Source organism: Nipponia nippon, unplaced genomic scaffold, assembly GCF_047370975.1.
Source record: "Nipponia nippon isolate SJK-2023a ecotype South Korea unplaced genomic scaffold, ASM4737097v1 scaffold_21, whole genome shotgun sequence".
Lineage (NCBI taxonomy): Eukaryota > Metazoa > Chordata > Aves > Pelecaniformes > Threskiornithidae > Nipponia > Nipponia nippon.
In genome coordinates, this window is record NW_028262338.1 from 2,691,022 (window position 1) to 2,699,329 (window position 8,308).

An 8,308-nucleotide genomic window follows, 5' to 3' on the forward strand; every position below is an offset into this window, starting at 1 on the left:
GTGGTGGGCCGCCGCCCCACAGCCACCAGCCTGTCCTGCTTTATGCAGGTGGGCCATGGCCATTGCTCTGCTGGGGTGGTTCCTGGCTCCTTGCTCTTCTCCTCATGCCCCTCTCGGGGCCGGTCACCCCCCTCTCCCTCTGCCTCCCCGGGTTTCCTCCTCCGTAGCTCCACGGTGGTGCCACGCATGCAGCCCTGCTCTCCGCAGAGCCGTGGTGGTGGCTACCCTGGACACGGCAGCTCTTTGAAAGCCGGGACCTGGAGGCAGGAGCTCCTGAAGGATGCTGCGTGCAAGTTCGGGTGGCTGAATATTAAACTGTCATGTGTCGGGCTATTCCCTTCGACCTCAACCACCTCCGTGGCTGTAAGGCAAAACCCACTTCTAACCTACAGTTTCTTCTTTTTAATGCTAGGGCAGGAGTTTTCTGAGAAGCTGCTTCACCTGTTTGGCCACCAAGTTTCCACACTGGCACAAAAAACCTCATTCTCTGGTAACGGGATCCTCACAGCTGAGTTTCCTTGTCGTGGTGTTCCCTGCCGTGTACTTGGAGAGTCCCAGGCGGCTGCTTTGCTGCTTTCTTTCCCTGCGCTCTGACTTCAGGACTTTGTTTGCGTGGGGAGACCCTTGGCTAGGCTTGGTTGTGGCTCCTGGCAGCCTCCAGTTACCCGAGAGCTGCTCTGCACATCGCTCAGGCTCCAGCAGCCCCGTGGAGGTAAGACGGTGCTGAAGGCAATAGCTCCTGGAAGGACGCGTGCAGTGACCCAGGCTGTGCAGCTACCAGAAAATCCCGGCCAGCTCCGGGACACCCTGAAGCGTCCCCAGGGGAGGAGACCCACGACTGGCTCCGGCGGCGGGTGTGCGCAGGACAGCCCCTGCCCACGCTGCTAGGTGCCGTGGAGCCAAGCCCCCTGGCCAGCCCGCAGCAGAGGGCAGCCGCAGCCGGCTCCTGCCCTGCCCTGCTCCTGGTGCTGGCAGCTGCCAGAACGGGTGAGCTGGAGGGTGCTGCTGGGTAGTGAAGCCCCAGCGTCACAGCAGAGGGTGCAGCACAGCGGGGAGGCGGTGTCGGGAGGAATCGGGGATGGCGATGACTGGCTGCAGGATCACGGATCACCGACAGTGACCCCGTTACACTCGGGATGCTGCGGTTCACCCCGCCGTACCTGCCGTTGTCGGTGCTGAGGTTCCCCTGTGCCCCTCAGCCTGCCCCAAAGCACTCACCCTGGGCCCTCGCCCTGTCCCCATTCCCAAACCCACCCTGAGGCACAGGACCGAGGGAAGACGTCCCAGCCCATGAAGCCTCAAGCCCTGAACAGGGCTGATGGTTTCCATCTTGATGGTGGTTTCCATCATGCCGCATCGTTCCCACAAGTGCTGACCCTTCTCCTGGCTGCTCCTCTGGGGTTATCTGCCCCTTTTGGGGATTTGCCTGCGTTTGGAGTCGGGGGGCTGCTCTGAGCATCTGAGCGTGGGGCCCTATGCTGTGCTGGGAAGGGGCTGGGTCCCCGCAGTGCCATGGGAGGCTTGCCTTGTCCCTGGGTATGGAGCCGTGCAGCCCCCGGGAAACGGGCTGCAGGCAGAGGGGCTTTACCCAGGCTCACAAAATCCCTCTGCTTCTCTCTAGCTGATTTCTTGGGAGCTGCTTGCAGCCCAGGTTGCTGTAATTTAGTAGAAAAGCTGAATGCTCCCGTGTTGCCGCTCTTGCTGCTCCTCAAAACCCCTCCGGGAATGGTCAGACCACCTCAGACAGCCACGCTGAACCGCTCTCCAGTTAAACACACCGAAGGGTGTTGAACCATCTGATTTGGTAAAAACTTGCCACATGTAACCTCGTGCCCGCGCCTCTTGCTTGAGCACTTCTCCCTGCATGCAGCTGCGTAAAAGCTCCATCAGGTCTTCTCTCCATCTTTGCTTCTCTAGACTAAACAAACCAGCTCCTTTGGTCCTTCCCCGGGGATCAGGCTGTGCCGCAAGCCTCTTCCCTGGCCGCACGCCTGCGCCTGCTCACGTTTCTTGCTGCGAGGGGCCAGGCACCGGATCCGGCCCAGGCTGCGCAGGGCACAGCCCGCGCCTCGCACGCGTCTCGGCCACGGGTGGCTTTGGGATGGTTTCGAGGTGGCAGAGGAGGACCCTGACTCAGTGGACTGGCGTGTGGGAAGGACCTGTAGAGTACAGACCTCAGGGTTACCCCCAGCGGGGCGGTTCTGCACAGTCATGTCTAAATTTACCTAAAATAGCAGGGAAGTTTGTATTATTTGAGGACAAGAGGGGATGGAAGCAGGCAACTTGCCTGAAAGCTAAAAGTGTACAAAAAAATATTTTCCTAGCAAGGAAAATGGAAAATATAGAGGAAACAAGTGGCAGAAGAGAAGAGGGAGGGATGGCTGGTCTCATCTGAGCGCTGCCGTAGCTGGCTGCCGTCCTTCAGAAACACTGTGCGGCCTTGACAGGTCACAGATATCCCCAGTGGTGGGGGACGGCAGTCGCGGGGTCCCCAGCCGCACGGTTGCGGGGTCCCCAGCTGTGCTCTCGCAGCTGGTGCCTGGCCGAGGTGGAGGTGCCTCCCTCCTGCGTCCTCTTGCTTTTTTCCTGCTGATGCGGTGCCCCGGTCCGGGCGCGGGGAGGGGACACCGCTGTCCTTATCGCTTGATATTTTGTGGGTATCTGCCTTTCAGCACAGCACATGGCTCCCACAGCTCCCACGTTGCTCCTTTGGGCTGAGACCTGGGGCGGTGCTGAAAGAAACCGGAGCTGTTCAGACACCTGGAAACATCCGTGGTTATGTTCGAAAAAAGCATTTTACTAAACAAATGTCATCCTACAGGTCACAAACTAAATGCTGCCTCCAGGGAGTGCAGAGTGATGCTCCCCGGTGCTGTTGGAGGCTTCGGTGCCTTCCCAGGACCGTTTGGCCCAAGACGGACCCAAACCCACGTACACCAGCACCATGCAGCCGTCCCCCCGAGCCAGACACGCTTCTGGATATCGGCACCTACCGTGAGCTTTCAAATGCTGCTCCCTGAATTTGGAGCCCCTGCAAGCTGGCTGCCCTGCGGGTCCATGCTCTGCAGCTCTCTCCACCACCTTCGTCACCCCCTTGCTCTGCAGGATGTCGGCATCCCTGTGGCTTTGGTGGACACCGATGGATTGAAGCCACTTGGGTCAGCAAGCAAGATGGGAAAAGTTTACTTAGAGATCGTCTCTGTTTAAAGAAAGAGTTTTTGTGTCTATTTAAATAGCGGTTTGCCAGGTTTGCTTAGCGCTTAGCTACACAGAGGTATTTTGGAGTTGTCCATGGGAGCCCGCCGCGGGGGCAGACGATGAGGATGGGCAGAGGGACCGCTCATGCTCCTGGAGCCAGTTTTCATTAAGAAGAAAACTCCATTTCCATGCTGTCCGCAAGGACCGCCGAAGGAAGCTCCCGCTGACACAGCACCTGAGGAACGCGGCAGGTAACCGGCCGAAAGGGCGATGTCCATGCTTTGCATACGAGATAAAGTGTGGGGACTTTCCATGCGAAACCCAAGCGTCAGAGGTGTATCGAGCAGCTGCCGTAAGCTGAAGTTGGCTGCTTTCACTCAAGCGCCGCTTGGGAGCCAAGAACATATTTCTGGAGGGCGGGGAGGGAAGGGAGGATGCTTTAAACCCGCGTCACGGGTGGCAGCGGGCCGTCGGGACCGCGCGCTGCCGGGACACCTCACGTACCTCTCTGCTGGGGTTTCTGCCGTCAGTCTCCCTGTTCCGTCGCACATCCGACATGCCTGCTCTTCCTCATCCCTCTGCCTTCTGCCATACTGACTTCTAGACTCCACTTAACCTGCTTATTTTATTATGCCAGATCGATTTTGGTTGCGTCCGCGTGAATCTTAAACACCTCCCTCCTGTGTCCTCTGTGCACCCCAGGTGTGACCAAGCTCTGTGCAGTTTTCCCGACGGCATTTAGGGATGGCAAAGACGTGCTCTGCAAAGCCAGAGAGGACAGGGGACTGTCCTTCTGGAGACCCACCGTTGCATTTCTGTCGTGAGACGAGCCTTGCTGCACTTCAGCCTGGCTTGGTTTAATGCCTGGGTCACCCTCGTTTGCTGGAGCGGCTCCAGGAGGAGCGTCTCGGGGGCAAGGAGGGCGCCGAGGGGGAACGTGCTGCGTGTGGCTGTGGTGCGAGGGGCGTCGGGAGCTGCCCTCCGGCAGCGGCTTGGAGCCGCTCCAGCACACCGGGGGATGCTCCGTGAGGGAAGGGCAGATCCCACGGGGCTGCTCTGATGGCTCGTTAGTTTTCGTGTAACATCTTATTTAGCTTGAGTATATCGGAGCTTATTCTTGGGGAACGCAGGGGCTGGGTTTGAAAGACTGATACACGTGGGAGGTGAGCGGGGATGGCACCAGGGCAAGCTCCTCTGCTGTGAGTGTAGCTGAGGGTAATTTAAATGAAAAGAAAATTATTCTCCTGCCCTTTTCCTCGCTGAGGTGGAGATCCTCTCACCCCGTGGGCACAGACCCCGCCGTGTGCCACTGACACGCTGTGGTTTGAGTTGCCCGTGCCACATCACCCACCGTCTCATCCCCCGCGGCACGAGCTACCAAGGAAATCAAAGGGCTGCCGTAAATATGTAAAAGTACACCTGAAACTCAGAAATAACTGCTATTCCTAAGCCTCTGTCTTCCAAAAGCTGCATTTCCTTTGGTTTCTGGCCAGAGAGGGGATTTGGGGGTCTTCAGGGCTCTGCATTGCTGTAGCTCAGGGGGCTCCCGAGCAGGCTCCTGCAGCCCGGACCACACGGCCTGGGGCAGAAACCTGCTCTGCTGGGTGCCAGCTGGGACAGCAGGGCCCGGGGGGAACCCCAGGGCACTAATCCTTCCCAAAGTCGGCACAGTTGTAATATGTAGTAAAAAATAACCCAGAAATAAATTCCAATTAAGACCACCAAAAGGGCTGGGGCTTTCCCTTTCACCTGCAAAACCAACGGGTGGTTTAATCCCTTGCTGCCCCAGCGCTGGGAATAAACAGCTGCTTTTGTTCTCAGATTCTTACTAACAACGGGTTAACTGAGCCACTCGCAGTCCCTCGCTGTTTTGTTTAGGTAGGTGGACGCACCTGAAGGGTGCTGCATTGTGAAGCAAGTCTGGTCGTAGCTTTATTGTCATCTCCCGATCGATTATTGGCTTCACGAGGTTGTCTTACCCTTGGCAGGACACCAGCTCCCCAGATGTCACCTCCTCCCGTGCAGGATGGAGAGCCAGCACTGCCCGCTTCCACACGTAGGAGCTACTGTCCTGCTCTTGCAGTCAAAATCTTGTTCTAGCATGTTGCCTGCTTCCAAGCAGTCCATCGTCAACTTTTCTGTCTTCCCAGTGGGTCTGTAAATTTAATTAAATACTGAGGACTGAGCTTTGCAGCACATTCACCATATACCGTCCAATTCTCGAGGGCAACATCCACGTAATTGCACAAACCCAAACCAAAGCTGGGAGCGCAGCGAGCCGCTGCTCGCCTGATGGTCCGGCAGCTCCCCCGTTCCAGCAAGGAGAATTCATCGCACCGGTGGGGAACATGGTCAAGTCCTTAGGGTTTGTGGTCAGCTGGTAGCAACAGCACTGCTGTATTTAGCACGCAACAGGGCTGCATTGCAACCTGCCTCGGCACCGACACCCCCAGGCTGAGCTGTAGTGAAGAAGGTTTGGTTGTGTTTTCAAATGGTGAAGTGACAGCAAAACGGAGGGTGATGTGCCAGGCGAGGGACGGAGAAACCTTTTTGTCCCACCGGAAAACACAGGTGAGAGCCCTGGGAAGGCTGCAGAGCAAGGCTGGCTCTGAGGTTAAAGTGGGGATTTTGGTGCTGGTTTTTGTTCTCTCCATCCAGCACAAGGTAAAAATGCATTTTAATTTCCTAAGTGTCCAAAACACACTGAAGGCGTCAAGAGAAAATAAAGACATTGCTGGAATGACCTGACAGCGTGTCTACAGAGAGCGTTTGCCAGTGAGTACAGAAACAAACGCGTTGCAGACGTCCAGGGCAGGAAATAAATAATGAGAAGGGCACGTGAGGTTTGGATCACCCCAGGGTGTCTGTGAATGCTGCAGATAAGTCAGGAGAGAAGCTGGGCTGGGCGAAGCCAGGCTGGGGGCTGAGGATCGCCCAGGGGTGTCTGTCTGTCTGTCTGCTGGGGGTGCCCCGTCCCCCCCCGAGGCCAGTGGGTTTCTGGCAGGGAAGGATGCGTGCGGTGGGGCCGGGGGATGCGGAGCTGCTCCTTTCCCCGTGCCAGGCTCACGCAAGGGGCTGGGGGTAACTCCGGCCTGGGAGCTGCTGCGCAGGGCAGCGCAGTTCCCGCCCCAAAAGTGCAAGCAGTTGTTTGAATAAAGTGAAATGATGTCGAAAACCTCCACCGAAGGGGTGCTACAGTACGCGATAGTCCCGGGGCTGGGCAGCTCTGGCGAACCAGCCGGTTTCAAATACCGTTTATTAAAATTTGGGGTTGTTTTCTTAATAATCCAAAGCTGACACTCGCTAAACTATACCCAGTTTGCAAATATCCTTTTGAGTTGTATGAACTGACTTTTTTTTGTAGTTTTCATGTGACAGGAAATTTTATTCCATATTCAAGACCAGGTCCTGAGTAGTGGGGGGGTTTATATTACTGGCTTCACCTGCCTGTGTATGAAAAGAGCAACTATGTGATATTTTCTTACACCTGAGAAATGGTTTCTGGATTTTTTTGGGGAGACGTGAGGAGTGGTGCCACTTGTCTGACCTGGATGAGTGGCGGTCTGTGAGCAGAAGACAAGGGGGTCTGTGGAGGAGTGTGAAGGAAAGCAGTGATCCCGTGGGGTGCAGAGGGCCAGACGTTAAACCACACTTTGGAATGGGATCTCCTGGCTCTCTAATCTTTAAATCACAAAATCATGTCCTGCTTGATCGTGTAGGACGTGCCAACTGAAGCGGCGCAATCCGAGCACCGGGCGAAAGCGGCACGCGTGTCGCTGGAGAAGGCGAGCTGCAGCCCTGAGTCACAAAAGCCAGGCACTGCAGCTGGCAGCGCTCTCGCGGCCCACACCTGCTTTTCCTCCTCCTTTCTCCATTCCTCCAAATCTTTATCGAACAAACAAAGCCACAGGAAAGAAAAATTGGGGTGCTGGATCCCCTGCTTGGGAGCGTGGGTCCCGAGCACGCTCTGTGCTCCCTGTGGGGTTGGGTGCCCCGTCGCCCCAAAGCAGCCGTGCTGCCCCTGCCAGGAGCCCCGTGCCCGCGGCCTCGTCAGCCGTGGCCGTGCGAGAAGCAGCCCCGGGCCCCCGCGGGACAGCCACCGGGGGTTTGCTGCTCCGTGTCCCCTGTGGTCCTATGGCAGGCAGCACCGCCTCCTTCACTCCAGGGTGTGGGGGCTTTGCACTGAGGTGTTTTTTTTTCCCTTATTTACAAATAGTGGTATCTTGAGCCCCCCCTGCTCCTAACCTCGTTATTTTAGGTGCCGTTGCAGAGCTGGATAAGGACTGGCTGCTTCTGCCTGGGTGGCGGCAGAATTAGCGCACCTGGGTTTGGGCAGGGGTAAGAATCCTTCTGAATGTGCTCAGTTTTTTTCCAGATCTTTAAAAAAAAAAAAATCATCAAACCTGGTGTCACCCCATTTTGGCTATAAAATATTTCTTTGGAGGAAGAATAAACGGTTTCATACTTCAAGTGCAGTCATCCCTGCCCTAAGAAGAATGTTTATTTATATCTTACTCCTACCAGCTGGAAGTTCAATAATGATTCTTCCAGCAGGAGCATTTGAAATGTATCTGCCCTTGCTTTTCTTGCTCTGTAACTCGTTACTGGCCATTGAGTAACCTCTGATCCCTATCCAAACAGCCAAATAAACGATCCTAAGATCCTAAGAGGAGGGTTTTAGTGAGCAGACCATGTTAGGCTGAGGATTTCGGGAAGGCATCCAAAGTTTGGGAAATGGATACCCACGGAGCTGCCGGAGGATTTGAGCAGCTAGCTCCCGCCGGCTCCATAGCAAATCCCAGAGATTTTGTCAGTTTGCCACTGCCTGTCTCTCATTTTTCTTTTTTTTTTTTTTCCCCCACCTGTCTGCAGCCTTGCTGGACCCGCGGTGGGACTGGGGGCTGCGTCCTTGCCTGTGGGGAGCCTCTCCGGGAGGCCCCCGCAGCCCATCGCTTTTATCCTTGTCCTGTGGCTATTTAACACCAAGGGGGAGCCCTGAAATAAGGGACAAGGTGACGGGATGACTGGGCTATTTGAGGCCTAAAAAAATTCCAGAAAATGGAAACAGGTTTAGAAATAAATCACTTCATTATACAGAAAAAAATTCGGG

At 55.8% G+C, this 8,308-nt stretch overlaps 1 long non-coding RNA gene across 1 annotated transcript; it reads left to right on the plus strand.

Moving 5' to 3' along the window:
- The first annotated feature begins 420 nt into the window (after positions 1 to 420).
- Positions 421 to 6,494, plus strand: LOC148055531 (uncharacterized). The gene is made up of 3 exons (XR_015705308.1): positions 421 to 712; positions 1,622 to 1,804; positions 2,822 to 6,494. It is a non-coding gene; the product is annotated as an uncharacterized LOC148055531 (long non-coding RNA).
- The last annotated feature ends 1,814 nt before the right edge of the window (positions 6,495 to 8,308 follow it).